The sequence below is a fragment of the Colobus angolensis genome, unplaced genomic scaffold (assembly GCF_000951035.1).
Source record: "Colobus angolensis palliatus isolate OR3802 unplaced genomic scaffold, Cang.pa_1.0 Scaffold7, whole genome shotgun sequence".
Taxonomy (NCBI): Eukaryota; Metazoa; Chordata; class Mammalia; order Primates; family Cercopithecidae; genus Colobus; species Colobus angolensis.
In genome coordinates, this window is record NW_012120709.1 from 8,203,507 (window position 1) to 8,212,012 (window position 8,506).

Sequence of the window (8,506 nt, forward strand, 5' to 3'; positions counted from 1 at the left end):
TCAGATCGCATCTCATCTTATTTAGCATGAGTCAGTTTTCCCGACATCGCCTTTTCTTGTACCTAACACAACACCTCAATAGGAATAGTATGAGGATACTACAGATAATATATAGCAGTACATACTTAAGTCAGTTAAAGCATTAAAGTAAGTTAAAGATTGGGAGAAAAACATGATAATCATTTTTTTAAAACGGTAACATACACTTGTTTATTTGTTTATTTATTTATTTAGAGACAGGGTCTCACTTTGTCACCCAGCCTGGAGTGCAGTGGCATGAACATGGCTCCCTGCAGCCTCGACCTTCCAGGCTCAAGCGATCCCCCCACCTCAGACTTAATTATTTATTTTTATTTTAGATTCGGGGGTACCCGTGGAGGTTTGTTACCTGGATATATTGCGTAATGATGAGGTTTGTCCTTCAAGTGTACTCATCACCCAAATAGCTAACACTGTACCAAAGGTGGAATTTTTCAACCCTCATCTCCTTTGGTAAATCCCGCCCATCTAGGGAGTTATTTGGCAGTATAGTTTCCATGTGTGTTATACATGCAGCCATTTCTTCCTAGTATCTTTCAACTAGGAAAATTTCCCTTCTGGAGAAATAAAATGTCTCAAGGAAGAACTTACCTCTTTGTCAGGGAGTCAAAACAACTAGATGAACAAAACTCAGGACCAGAAACCAAGTAGGAGATCTGACGTTCAAGGGAAAGTCACCCAGTTGTCTCCAACCATGAAGAAGTTGGAGGGACTCAAAGGGCGGATGCTGTCCCCAAGGTGCTGAATCCCCACAAGGTTCCAGACAACCCTGGGCAGTCCACTGTGAGTTCCTTTGTGGTTGTCTTGATTGTTCACTAAACAAAAAAGAAATCAAGCTTTTAAAGCATTAAAGTTACTTTTATTCAGAAGTCTTACTGAGGGCTATAGACCAAAGGCTACAGTCCAGGTGCAGTTCTATCACACTGCTATGATGCAGTATTTTAGTTCAAAGCTTATATACAGATGGTAAAGATTCAGTACATGCAAAATTATGTCAAAGTTTGGGAGCAAGAGTATATCTGGTTATAGTTTACTAAAGTACATTTGGTTATAGATTGTACACACATAATCACTAATCCTGTCAGATGTTATGTGTAAGAAAAGCCAAGGACTAGAATCACGTATCTTTTAAGGGATGTAGTGATTCAGTTCATAGACATGGGCAGCTGTGTGCTCTCTCCTGTTTTGCCTTCCAAGCACATTTCAAGAGAGCTTCATGTCATCACAGAGTCCTGGCTTTGTAAAACTATTCAAGCAGAAATGAGCACACATGGCTTCTGACATTTGCTACTTTGTCTCCCAGGAGTCAGAGAGAACAGATCAAATGACTACCTCATAGATCTAGATGTTTAAGTGCTTCAAGGCTGATTCAGTAGTTCCATCATTGTGTTGAGAATGATTTTAATAATAACCCATCAGTGTAACCATCCATGTAAGTACAGTGGGCTGAGAACAGTGGAACCTCTCTGTTCACCATACCAAATATTAGTAGCAAAGAAAAAAAGCTACCTGAGAATGAACCAATACTAGAGCAGAAGGACTTTCACATATAGTCCTTATCAATCCATGCAGCATGAGAATGGCTTGCTGCTGCCACAATAGGTCTTCAAATCCTGGAAAAAGATATAAGGACAGAAAGATAAGGACTGAAAAGAGCAACTAAAATCTGCATGTGTGGTACTCAGGACAAGTGATGAACACCACCATCCAAGATTCATTTGGTTCAACTCTTCTTTCCAGCTTTGCTGCCCATGAGCCCAAACATCATGCCACATTCCTCAAGTCTCCAAGGCTCATTGCTCTCTTTTCAGGGAAGGGAAGGAACAAGAATGAGTGGGTTACCTCCATCAGCAAGGCCAGTTTTTCCAATAAGAAGAGTAAAGGGCAGCCATCTCCAGACTTTTTCCATCTAGGTCACTTCTGGTTAATGATGAAAGGCAGATATCATTCTTTGTGGAAGAGGAAAACCTGAGGTGAATATCTATATAAGGATCAAGAAAGACCATCAGCCATGAGCCATTTACAGGTAAAACCTAGGTGTCTGATCTCTGAAACTTGTAGCTGAAACCAAGAAGTTTCCAGGAGACTTCTCATGTAAAGTTCATCACGAATCAGTATAAAGAAGAAGAACCTTTACAGAGCTAACTTTGTTCTCTGGAATATAAGATTTGACTGAAGACACTAACAAGTTAGGGAAGGGACTGGTCCCAAAAGAAGTCAAAACCGAGGAACTGCCGACCCAAGCAGAGTTCTGTTACCCCTCAGAACCAGTTCAGAGACATAGCAACACAGCACTAGGGTGACCTACCTCCTCTCAACAGCCTGAGCACCTCAAGTTCAAAGCAGAACATGGTCAAGGGTTAGTACTCAATGAAATTCAGAGAAGCTCGTCCTTATTTGTACTTACAGAGATACAATACACTACATACTTGAGGAAAGAATATTTGAAAATAGATTAATATGTTGAATTTTCGCAGAGACCCAAGAACTTGAGGCCAAATCTATTAGGATTTGAAAAGAATCAGACATTTACAACATCGTAGTGAAATCATTTTCCATACTCTAGGAGCATCCTCTAGGGAACCAAGGGCAATTCCCCGGAATGATCCATTGCATCTTTGTTGGGGAAAAACCCTTCCCTAAGACACAGAAAGCTTTATCAACTAGTGTAACTGCTTCCTGATACCTGAAAACAGTCCTGAATATTTGTTCTCTGCCAGAGAAAGCTAAAGATATTCCTACTGACTATTCGTCAGGGAACAGAAGCCCACTGCCTGACCCCCACTTATTCTTACAGATAAAGAGAAGGATGGGGTTAGAGAAATTTTGGTATGGAGTAAGACACAGGTTGTGGCCTGAGATTGGGAAGTCCCTTTAGTATAACCTAGTGTTCTCCATCAGGCACATATCTCTCCCTGTAAACTGATCATTGTTCTCCTCCAGAATAATGGGGCCTGAAAGCCCTAGTATATAGAAAAGGGCAGAATACCTATAAATAGGGGGATTTAATGGGACTGAAAACAGTCCTTATGAGGGTATGTTGGGTAGGAAAGCTGTAGAAGGGTAGTGACTCCCTAACTGGGAAGGTGGGCCTTTCCCCCAGATGTCCTGTTGATAAGTTCAGAAGCCTTCTAAAGAATTCCTTTCAGTTTTCCTCAAGGAATGTTGACCTATTCTGGGATAAAGGGTCATAAACAGCAGGTCTTTTTAGATTCCAGAGATTTTGAGGCTTTGTTTGGGTGCCCTTTACCAAGTCTGATACCTCTTTCAAGAAGATTGGAAACTATGACCAGAAATTAAGCCTTACCAGCACCAGTCCTGTAATCTGTATCCCCTTACGTGAGCCATGTAGGCCACAGCACCAAGTACCTCTCTGGTTTCTTTTCTGCCCAGTGAGCTTGATCTCTCACAGATCCTCTTCCAATTTCCCGTCTCGAATATAATCCAGGATTCAGCAAACTTTTTATGTAAAGGACAAGATAGTAAATATGTTCACTTTTACAGACCGTGCAGTCTTAGTGGGAACTTCTCAACTCTACCCTTACAGCATGAAAGAAGACATAAACAATATTCAAATGGATGCGTATATCTGTGTTTCATTAATAATTTATTGGACAAAAAAAAATCACAAATATGGGCCATATTTGCCCTGTGGGCCACACTTTACCAACTGCTGATTTTAACCATTCTCACATCTGGACTCAAACGTGTCTGGGGAAATAAATACTAAGTCTTGTGTGGGCAGGCCTGAATGGGCCCACATGGGAGAGTCTGGAAGCCTTTTGGGCCCAAGTTGTCAGGAAATAAAAAGAATGAAGGCAGATTATCAGAGAGTAGTCAACTTCTCTAGCCCTGCTACAAGACTTAACTTCTAGCCAAGATGCTTGGGAATCTTAGAACAAGATTTTGTTCCCCCAATCTCAGACCTTCTGCTGCCCTGTATATGAGCTCATTTCTGAGACTATGCAGTGAAAACAACCATCTAACTCAGACCAATGGGTCACCTAGTCAACCTGATAAGGTAACAATTCTTGAACTCTGACATGTGGATGTCAGACACCATAGTGAAAATGTCGCATTTGTTATCTCTCTTAGTTTGGGTTTATTTAAAAGTAAACCCAAAAACAAGAATTTGAGTACAGGTAACTTACTTAGGTGCAAAAAGATTGATAATCCTTAGAAATGAGCTCTTAAATCATGCCATTAACTTACAAGATTGTCTCCTGCAGAGAGAGACAATAGTCTAGCAAATAGCAAGACAATTTCTTGTACATCAAGAAAGAACCAACCCTTGCCATCAACTTAAAATGAACTCCCAGGCCGACCTATGCTAGTTGGCTAACTGCCTGGCCACCCAACTTTATTCATTCAAGGACTGACCACGTAGCTCAGTTTTCCTCTCCATGCTAAGACCTTCCATCCCTCTAGGAGGTTTCAACACACAGACTCTGGTGCCTCAATTATCTGGCCTCCTCATTTCCCAAGACTAAAAACTGTCCCGTATTTGGCACTCACTCTCATGGCCAAATTCTAGAGCTCACCACCTAGAGTCACATAGCTCTCCGAGCCCTGCATTCAGACAGCACCCCATCCCCAGCAGCCAGTCCTTTCCACTTGCTCAGGTGAAAGGAGAGGCCACCATGGATCACAAGAGCCTTAGGGCAGGGATTCCTTCTGGAGAATACTCAGAGACAATGAAAACCTCTTCTGATCCATGGATTCACGTTTCCTCTTTAAAATACCTTTGGATATTTCTTTGAAACCTGACAATACAAGGAAATAAATTTGTACAACTTGGGAGAAATCAAAGTTTTCATTATTCCATTTGTTTCACTTTCAGAAGACTAGCTTGCTGGAATATAAAATGTCTCAGGCATTAGGGGAAAATGAAACATCTTGTTTTATTCCCAGCTGCTTAATGCGTTAAGTTCTTAAGCACAACGTAAGAAGTATCTGACCTGACACTCTGCTTTTATAGAAAACAAAAAGAATGAATGCATTTGATTTATAATACTCTGAACAATGAAATGAAGATAGCCTTTTATATGCTTTCATATTACCAACTTTTCTCGTTTCTATTTCTCAAAGCTTTTCTAGTCTTGTTTATTTGAATTGAAAGCACATGTCCTGTGAGCCTCTTATATAATTCCTTGGATAGTGAGCAATAACTGTGAGTCTGATGGCAAGCCTGGTTTAGGCTAATTTTAACAGACAATAAAGTTTTGGTTTTGTTTGCACAAAACCTGTCTCCTATTATTTATTACACATACCTAGACACCTAACTACCTATCTCCTGCTGTTACGTCACCACACGACTTTGCAAACTCTTCCTTTATGACATCGCTGAAAACCTATTTCAGAACTAACATAAGGATTCAGTTGTCCTTAACTTATAAGAACATTCACTGCATAATAGCACAATAGGGACTAGTGGTTAGAAGCAGCCGGAGCAGGGCCAGCTGTATGGGGGCCACCACACTGCCTCCCACACCTGGCTGTGTCAGCACAGTAGATGGAGTTGAAAAGACCTGAGTTTAGACTCCAGTTCAGCTACACATAAGTGGGATTGCTGTGGTTATAAATTGGATTCAGTTGTCTTCATCAGAAAAGTGAGAATAATACCTAACTCATAGGATTTTCTAAGGACTAAATGAGATCCATGCATAATACTTAGCACAGTGTCAGGCACAAAGTAAACACTAAATGTTAACTCTGGTAGAATATTCATAATCCAGTGTATGTGGCTATGTTATATAAAATTGGGATAAGCTGTTTTCTCCTGACTATTCCTCAGACCTAGACAAGTATCAAATGTACCCTTCAACAAGGTTGTATCAGTTTGCATAACAATAAAACTATGAGTAAGCCCACTTCTTGGCTTCTGTACAAACACTGAGTGTTACCTCATGTAAATGCTGACATAAGGCCTTAATTTTTATAACTCATGAGATAATTTTATGTATATTGACCATTTATATTATGGCAATTGCTTTTCATGTCATTTGCCTATTTTATAAGGATGTTCTTTTCTTATATTTTAGGGTGCATCATATATAAGAAACAGAATCTGTCATTTGTTCAAATACTTTTTCTAGTTTCTCCCTTGTCTGTAATTTTCCTTACAATGTTTGGGGTATATGGAGCCTTTAAATATTCAAGTAATCAAATGAAATCTTTCTGCCTTTGAAATAAAAAGATTAACTCATATGTTTGCCTAACATTAATTTTTTTAGTGTATTTAATTGATCTGTAATTAATTTCTATGCAATACAGCATTCCTTTTTATTTTCAAGTTTTTAACCATTTTCCCAATTACCATTTATCCATTTTTCTCTTCTCCCACTAACATAAAACTCTACTTTTTCTGTATTTTGCATAACATATTTCTATCAAGTTATAGACATAGTCAAGTATTTTACTGACCTTTCTGTTTTCCTCATTACACATATTTTAATTTTGTAGTTTTATTGTGGTAGGCAGAATTCTAAGATGGCCTCCAATATTGCTCGCACATGCACACACCTTCTCCCAGTTATTCAATTAAACACCAATCCATATACTGCCTTGGAGGAATATCCAAATGCAGTTAAGTTTCCAAACCAGTTAACCTTAAGCTAGGATTATGCAGGTGGCTTGACCTAACCACATGAGCCCTTTAAAAGCAGCTAGTTTTCTCTGGCTGGTCTGGCTGGCAGCAGAGGTAGTAGATAGAGAGATGTGTTCTGGTTGACCTGGAAGAAAGCAAATATTCATCCTGTAAACTGGAGGTCCCATGTTAAGGAACAGCAGGCCACCTCTAGAAGCTGAGAGCAGTCCCACACACAGCTAGGTAAACAACAAGGTCCTGAATCTTATAACCACAAGGAAATGAATTCTGCCAACAAACAAGCAGGCAAGAGGACCCCGAACCCAGATGAGAACTCAATCTGGATGACACCTTGATTTAGCCCCATCATTCTCTGAGCAGAGAACCCACACAACCTTTACCAGACTTCTGAGTTTCAAAACTGTAAGCTAATAGTTGAGAGTCCTTTTAAGCCATTAAATTTGTGGTAATCTGTCACATAGCAATAAAAAACTTACATGTTTATAGTATACGTTCACAACCAGTATATCAGAACACCATCAATTCCTATTCCATCATATTATTTGTTCTTGGTAATCACACTTACAGTACTTTAAATTTTCTTAAAATTAAAAAAAAAAAGTTCTATCGATCTTTCATGTTAAGTGTATGGATTACATTGGAGACAGATCTGAATAGTCCGGGAGGCTCATTATCCCTCTTTCGTGGTAGCTAGACAGAAAGAGCAGCCTGGTGCCAGCCACTGCACTTCAGTGAGCTCTTCTTTCAAACCAGGCCACGCCCTCAACCAGAAAGCCCAACTGTTATAAAACTGCCCTCCCAGAGCACACTGCTCATTAAGATTAGTGGGCTCCATCAGTGATAGACTGGATAAAGAAAACGTGGTGCATATATACCATGAAATACTATGCAGTCGTAAAAAAGAACAAAATTGTGTCCTTTGCAGGGACAAGCATGGAGCTGGAGGCCATTATCCTTAGCAAACTAATGCAGGAACAGAAAACCGAATGCTGCATGTTCTCACTAGCAAGTGGGAGCTAACTGATGAGAACACACTGACACATAGAGGGAAACAACACACCCTGGGGCCTATTGGAGGGTGAAAGGTAGGAGGAGGGAGGAGGAAGAGAAGCAGGAAAAATAACTAATGGATATCAGGCTTAATACCTGGGTGGTTAAGGTATTAAATGTGTCATGAGACGCATTTACCTATGTAAAAACCTGGACATCCTGCACATGTACCCCCGAACTTAAAATTTAAGTTAAAAAAGTAAAGCTTAGTGGACTCTCCTGCCGGCAAGCCAGTCATTTACACACACACACACACACACACACAAACCTATTTCCTGTATACCTAGGATGTTGCTGGGGTGCATCAGCAAGCTCCTAAGTAATACCCAAATCGTCCTTACGCATTGTTCCTGCATCTCCAAACCACTCTTGGTTCTCACACCCACTGCTCAACTTCACACATTCGGGGCCCTTTGCATCAAGTCTTCTACTTGAAGACTATGATGTGTGTTGCTACTTTGAGTTGTTTATGTTTTTCTGCCATGTTTTAGAAATATTTTTAATAGATCATTACTTACCTTTAGCCTACCTCTGAGTATTATAGCTCTCAAAGCTATTATGAGTAAGTTAACTTTCTTTGTTTATAATTAATCTATGCTGGCATAAAGAGAAGCGTTTGGATCCATATATTTCTGGGTTTTTTTTCCAACTGGACACAGAGTGTTTACTGACCATTAAAGTGTAAATGGATGAAAGAATAAAGCATTCATAATTTTAAACAGGACCAGTTAGCCAGAGAAGTCTTCAGAATCTGAAAGAATGACTCTATAATGATGTTATTCAGACTATGAGCATGTGGCTGCTACCTAT